The sequence below is a fragment of the Protopterus annectens genome, chromosome 4.part1, assembly GCF_019279795.1.
Source record: "Protopterus annectens isolate FY-2018-M chromosome 4.part1, PAN1.0, whole genome shotgun sequence".
In the NCBI taxonomy this organism is placed as follows: Eukaryota; Metazoa; Chordata; order Ceratodontiformes; family Protopteridae; genus Protopterus; species Protopterus annectens.
Window position 1 is genome coordinate 905,451,863 of NC_056734.1, and position 7,500 is coordinate 905,459,362.

Consider the following 7,500-nt stretch of genomic DNA (forward strand, 5'->3'; position numbering starts at 1 on the left):
TCAACTTATCCACACCCCCACCAGAGGCAACAATATCCTAGACCTAGTCATTACCAACATGAGTGACCGATGTTCCACACTTGAAGTCAACTCCTTGTTGGTCAGATCCGACCATAAGCTAATCACCCTAGATATCCACATCTCGCCCCCACCCCCCATTAAGGAAACCAGACTAAAACATTTCTCCAAATCCAACTTCATGCTTCTTAAGACAGAAGTGACAAACTTCATGGCACCCATGCAGATGGACAATACAGTTACAACTGCTGAATCCTACACAAATGGACTCTATAAGCACGTACATGAGTGCATGGATCATGCTATCCCAAACAGAACTAAGACGCTATCCTCCAAAAAAAGGAAGCCAATCTGGTGGTCCCCTGCCATAAACAAACTCTACAACAGAAGGAAGAAACTGTTGCGAAAGAGGGTAAAATCCCATGAGTGGAGGAGCTCCCTGGTCAGCCTCAGTAAGAAGCTAAGATCTCTTATAAGATCCTCCAAAGTAAGCTATGAAAACAAAATCGCCACTGATTCTAAGGGCATCCACAAAGCATTCTATGTCAAAAATCTCAATGGCAACACCCAGAACTGCTCTGAGTTACAGCACAATGGCACAAAAATTACAGAACCGACTGATATTGCCAACATCCTGGCAGATAGGTTCAGTGCTAACTTTACCCCCTCTCACCCCCTAAAGGACCCATATCTATACAGGAAGAACGCAGAGTCCCTGTAATCACAACTATGCAGGTAAAAGCTGCGCTCTCTAAAGCCAAAAACACAGCATTCATGGGACCGGACAACATCCCAGGCTGTGTTTTACACAAACATCAGAACGAATTGGCTCCCCACCTAAGCACCATGTTCAATCATAGCCTCACATCAGGCTTTGTGCCCACTGAATGGCACACAGCAACAGTTATCCCACTTCACAAAGGTGGAGCCACAACTGATCCCAGGAACTATCACCCTATTAGCCTGACAAGCCTGGTCTGTAAGGCCATGGAACGTATCATCATGAAACTCATAAACAAAGACATTGGTAACCTCCAAACTCTGGACGCCACCCAGTTTGGGTTTGTGAAAGGCAGATCATACCTCCTGAATCTGATCAACTTCTTTGAGGCAGTCAACAAAGCCATAGACTAGGGTAAGGTGGTTCACACAGCCTATCTTGACCTTGCCAAGGCTTTTGACACCATTCCCCCATTCTGGAATTATAGCTAAATTCACTAAACTAGGTATAAATCCCTACATCACAAGATGGGTTGTCAAATGACTCGCTGACAGAACCCACACTGTAAAAGTTGCATACTCCAAATCTAACTTTAAACCAGGGACAAGTGGAGTACCACAGAGTTCAGTCCTGGGACCTCTCTTGTTTGGTATCTACTTCTCTGAAGTACAGGCTAACACAGAAGGCCTTTGGCTAACTAAGTTCACAGATGACTGCAAACTAGGAGCCATAGTCGAGTCCCCAAATGATGTGGACATCCTACAGAAGGGTCTCATTGAGACAGATGCCTGGTGTCAGAGCCATGGCCTCAAGCTCAGTGCCAAAAAGTGCATTGTTTTCCCCTTTGGTAAAAACTCTGTACCCATGAACTACCATATAGATGGCAGTTTACTTAAAGCCGAATGTGTGATAAGAGACCTTGGGACCCAGGTGGACAGCAGTCTCTCCTTTGATAATCACATCACCACAGTGGTCAGGAAATCCTTCTACCTGGCACACCTCATCACAAAAGGTTTCTATGCCAGGAAAAAAGAGGTCATTGTTCCCCTCTATTCGACACTCATTAGACCCATTATAGAGTACAATGCCCCTTTTGGAATGGACCTCACAAGACATCTGCAGCAGCTGAAAAGGCCACAGAAGTACCTCACAAAGAGGATTACTGGCCTCAAACAGATGACCTACACTGACCATCTCAAAAACTCCAGCTTTACTCCATAGCTTATCCTCTACTCAGAGGTGATCTCTGCCTAACATACAAAGCTATGTCAAACCCAGAGCTGCTGGACATGCTACACCAAAAGATATCCCAATCTCTCTGAGCTACATGCTCTAGGGACATAAACTTTGTCACCACAATAAACAAGACATGCTGGAGGGATAGATTCCTGTCCCAGAGACTTCCCATACTCTGGAACAAGCTACCCATCTATATCAAGCAAAGTTCCTCATTAGCACTCTTCAAGAAAAATCTTGATGAGTGGATGGGAAATAGGAAATACACCCCAGGGATCACTTCTGTGGCTCTACTCAACAGGGGCACAGGAAAATAACTTTCTTGGGTGGCATAAGCCAGGGTACCTTGTTGGCTAGGCTTACTTAGGCTGATAGCCTAGTACCTAACTATGAACCTAGGAACCCCTTTCCCCACTACTCTGTACCATCTATGCTGCCAGTGTGATAAAACATCCAGGAATTAAACTGCTTGATATAATTCTGCCATACCATACCTTCCTGTTCTGATAGTTTTTTGTGCAAAACACTTCTCTTGTCTAAGCATCCCCTTCCAATCATTGTCAGCATCAATATAAACAAACAAGGAAATGTAACCTTCAACAACAATCTAAAATCTACAAACTGGCAGCCAGTAAAGACCCTCCCACTATACAAAGAAGTTGACTACTTCAGTTACACCTTCATGAATACTCTAAATAGCCTGCACCTCTATGACTAAAGAGAATAAAAAATAACCATGCCCCCTGGCTATCCAAATCCACTCAATTTCTCATGCATACTAGAGACAAAATATGGAAGTTATAGCAAACCCACATGAATACCACAAACCTACTAAAGTTCAAATAACTTCACAACCACGTAAGAAAACTAGTCAACAAAGATAAAAAAGAATATTACCAAAAAATGCAATCTAACTACCAACAGGACACAGAGAGATTCTGGAGTTCCATTCCCTTATTGCTTAACCCAGACAAGAAAAACAACCTCTGCCCTCATACTGACAAAAGTCCAGAAGACATAGCCAACTTCTTTAACACCTTCTTTATTAACTGCATTGCCGACATCACTGCAAATTTCTCCCAGGCAAATCTCTACACACCCACCTCTACATTATCCACTCACTCCCCCTTCCCTATTCACTCCAAATCCCCTCAAGAACCTAATGCCCACCCCCTTCTTCCCTCACCCTAAAGCCCACCCCAACCTCAACTATAAAACGAATACTACTAAAACTAAAAACTTGCTCCAATGGCCCCCCATAATCTCCTGTCAGAATACTTGAAAATCGCCGCTGACAGTATCTCATACCCTGTTAGCATACTTATAAACAGATCCATTCTGGAGTCCTACATTCCTGTAGCCAGGAAAAAGGCCTTTATCCTCCCTCTTCACAAATGAGACAACAATACAGACATCACTAACTTTCGATCCATAGCCATTTTCTTCCCAGTCTCCAAGGTTCCAAGAAAATGTGTCAATGCCCAACTTCTCAGCTAGCTTCTGGACAAACAAATACTATCACCATCACAACATGGATTCACATGGCCACAGTACCACAACTGCCCTTTGCTCATTTATGGATACAGTAAATAGAGCTCGCAACAACAGCAAACTAGTTTCAGCCCTCTTCCTTGACCTTTCCAAAGCCTTTGACACTGTTTCTCACCCTCTTCTCCTCTCCCAGCACTGTAACATTGGTCTGTCCCTCCAACTCTAAAGTGTATCTCCAGTTACCTGAATCAAAGAGAACAGGCTTTTAGATGGCAAAACACCATCTCTCCTTTCTTCAACTCCACCACCGGTGTTCCCCAAGGTTCCATACTTGGACCAATCCTTTGTAGTATATTCATAAACAACTTCAACTCATCCCTACCTCAAGGAACTGTAATTCAGTATGCAGACAACTCCACCCACATCTGCTCTGCCACCTCTATTTTAAACTTACTTATACTAACCCAAAATGCCTTCTCCTCAACTGAATCCTGGATGCACAACAACCACTTTCCCGTAAATCAAAAAAAATCTAAAATCATACTCTTCGCCCCTAAAAATCAACACCCATAAATAAGACCAAGTTCTCCATCTTCTCTCTTGATAAATCAATAATAGAGGTCATTGCCCACACAAAACTTCTCAGAGTCACTGTTGAAGAACACATGAAATTTGGCCTTCAAATACAACAAAACATTCAGAAAACACACTTTAAACTAGGTACCGTCTATAGGCAGAATCCAGACCCCAGGATGAATGTGTTCCCTGTGTGCTCTTAAAAAAGTGTACTTGATGCAGGGTGGTCTGCATCTGGAAATACTGAGAGTATCCATTTGTATTCCAAATGTATGTCCCTCTCCAGTGTCAGTGGTGAGCATTCAGGCTCCGTGATTACTGGCCCAGCATCACACATATTGGTGGCCATCACATATTGGTAGCAGTGGTGGGCATCACATATATGTTTGTGTATGGTTTCCCATTTAGTCTTGTGAAATTTAGCATTTTAAGCTGTCAGTGAAATGAGATTCAGTGAAATGAGTTGTCAGTGTTTTGAACTTTAGGTGATTTGGTCTCAGTGAAATGAATGTCAGTGGGCTGTGCCCCCCACGCACCCCTAACTATATATACTAACTCCAGGTTGCACCACAGTGGGGAAAAGGGAATATACCTTTTACTTGCCTCACAGTACTCTACAGACTGCCACATCAAGTCTATAGCTTACAATTCAGTGAAATGAGATTCAGTGAAATAAGTTGTCAGTGTGAACTTTAGGTGATTTGGTCTCAGTGAAATGAATGTCAGTGGGCTGTGCCCCCCACGCACCCCTAACTATATATACTAACTCCAGGTTGCACCACAGTGGGGAAAAGGGAATATACCTTTTACTTGCCTCACAGTACTCTACACACTGCCACATCAAGTCTATAGCTTACAATTCAGTGAAATGAGATTCAGTGAAATGAGTTGTCAATGTTGTGAACTTTAGTTGATTTGGTCTCAGTGAAAAGAATGTCAGTGAAATGGGATTTTGGTGAAGTGAAGTATTCCCATATATATATATATATATATATATATATATATATATATATATATATATATATATATATATATATATATATATGGTTTACCATCAAAATGTATATCCTATAAATGCAATGAAAATGGGTTGCTTAAACGTGTGTTCTACCAATGCCTGTAATGTTGAACTGACAATATATGACTGCATATAAGCAAATGTGAGCACATATTCACTAATATGCAGTTAATGTGTTGAACTGAGATTGTGGTACAGTGTTAATTGGGAAGTTTTCCCTTTTCCTCACTGTAGTGTGATCTCTGAGTTGGTATATGCATGTATATGGGAGCTAGGATCCGCCACATAACACACGCACTCAGGTCACTCCAAAGCAAGTACAAATATGACTCCGTCATTGTCCATGCTGGTGTGAATGACCTGAGACGTACCTTCCTGGACTACTTGAAAAGAGACATAGAGGAGCTCTCCGATTATGTAGCCCAGGCTGATATGACCCTGACCCTGAGCAGCATCTTGCCCTCACCAAGAATGATACCACAATACAAAGACAAGATGATCAGCTTTAACAATTGGCTCAAGTACTGGTGTCATTCTAAGGGGATCCAATGTCTGTCTGCCTGGGATGATATGTTGGACAAGCCATGCTGCTTTGCAAGGGATGGCTTACACCTGTCACCACTGGGCTTCTGGATATTGGCTAAGGCTCTTGCCACCCCCATAGTGCCTTTTTTAGGCAAGGCTCAAAAGACAAACCCACCTCCTTAGAAAACAAAAATGGAAAAAACTAAGGGTAATGCTGCTCAACGCCAGAAGTCTAAATCTCAAGATGCAGGCACTTGATGCACTCCTCAGCATGGAGAACATTGACGTCTGTGCAGTAACTGAAACCTGGTTCAAGGCTCCTGAGAGCACCCCAGCACTACCAGGTTATACCTCGTATCATGCTTTTCGGCCCCAAAACCCGGGCCGAACCACAAAGGGAGGGGGAGTGTCCATATTCATAAAGGATACCCACACCTCCAGGTTAGTATCAACACATGAAGCATCAGAGACCATACAGGTGCAACTAACCATAGGCAAAACTGCTATACAACTGGTAGCATGTTACAGACCACCCTCCCAATCTCAAGAACCCCACTCAGCCTTCCTGAAGACATTGGAGGTTATGAATGTATCACAAAATACCATCATACTGGGCGACTTCAACTACCCAAACAAAGATTGGGTACATTATTCTAGCCCTAATACCCTAGCCCAAAGGTTCCTGGAATTCATAAATTCAAATGCACTGGAACAACTAGTCACCTCTCCCACTAGGGGAGATAATATACTAGACCTGATCATCACAAACATGGGGACAAAATGCTCCAAACCGGAAGTATACCCCTCACTAGTGAGATCTGACCACAAACTAATCACCCTGGATATACATATCCCACCTCCACCCCCAGCACACAAGACCCTCAGATATGCTCATAGTTGGTTCATAACAACAAAAAATACACTGAACCCACAGATATTGCTAACATTCTGGCTGACAGGTTCAGTGCAAATTTCTCACCTCCTTCACCCCCAAAAGAAGAAATACTTATCCCAGCTGAATGTAATCTCCCTGTCATCTCAGATGTCCAAGTGAGAACCGCCCTAAACAAAGCAAAAAACACAGCATCAATGGGAGCTGACGGTATCTCGGGGTGTGTGTTACATGAACTCCAAGAGGAGCTAAACCCACACATAAAAATGCTATTTAACCTTAGCCTTACTTCGGGATATGTACCTCAACACTGGCGTACAGCAATAGTGGTCCCACTCCACAAGGGGGGTGCCTCTACAGACCCTGGAAACTACCACCCCGTAAGCTTGACTAGCCTGGTCTGCAAAGCTATGGAAAGAATCATTATGGAACTCATAAACAGAGACATAGGGGACCTACAGACGCTTGACCCCACCCAGTTCGGCTTTGTAAAGGGCAGATCCTGCCTTTTATACCTGGTTGACTTTTTCGAAACAGTCACTAGAGCCATTGATGAGGGCAAAGCAGTCCATACAGCATACCTGGACTTGGCTAAGGCCTTCGACACAATACCCCACTCAGGCATAATAGATAAGCTAAACAGCTTAAAAGTAAACCCTTATGTCACTAGATGGGTTGTAAACTAGCTAAAGGACAGAACCCATAAAGTTAAAATCGCTGGAGCAATGTCAGACTCAAAGCCAGTCACAAGTGGTGTCCCACAGGGATCTGTCCTGGGACCCCTCTTGTTTGGCATTTATTTCTCAGATGTTAAAGCAAACATGGGAGGGCTATGGCTGACAAAGTTCGCAGATGACTGCAAACTAGGCGCCATAGTTGACACACCAGCAGATACACACATCCTACAAAAAGGCCTCACTGAAACGGACAACTGGTGCCGTAGTCACGGCCTTAAACTAAATGCCAAAAAATGTATAGTCATCTCTTTTGGAAAAAACAAAGTACCCACAAATTATCACATAG

The 7,500-nt window shown here is 43.3% G+C and overlaps 1 protein-coding gene across 1 annotated transcript in view; it reads right to left on the reverse strand.

Annotated features, from left to right (window-relative positions):
* Nucleotides 1-7,500, reverse strand: part of LOC122801336 (sericin-2-like) — a 59,478-nt gene that overhangs the window by 49,112 nt on the left and 2,866 nt on the right. The gene's annotated exons all lie outside the window — the stretch shown is intronic.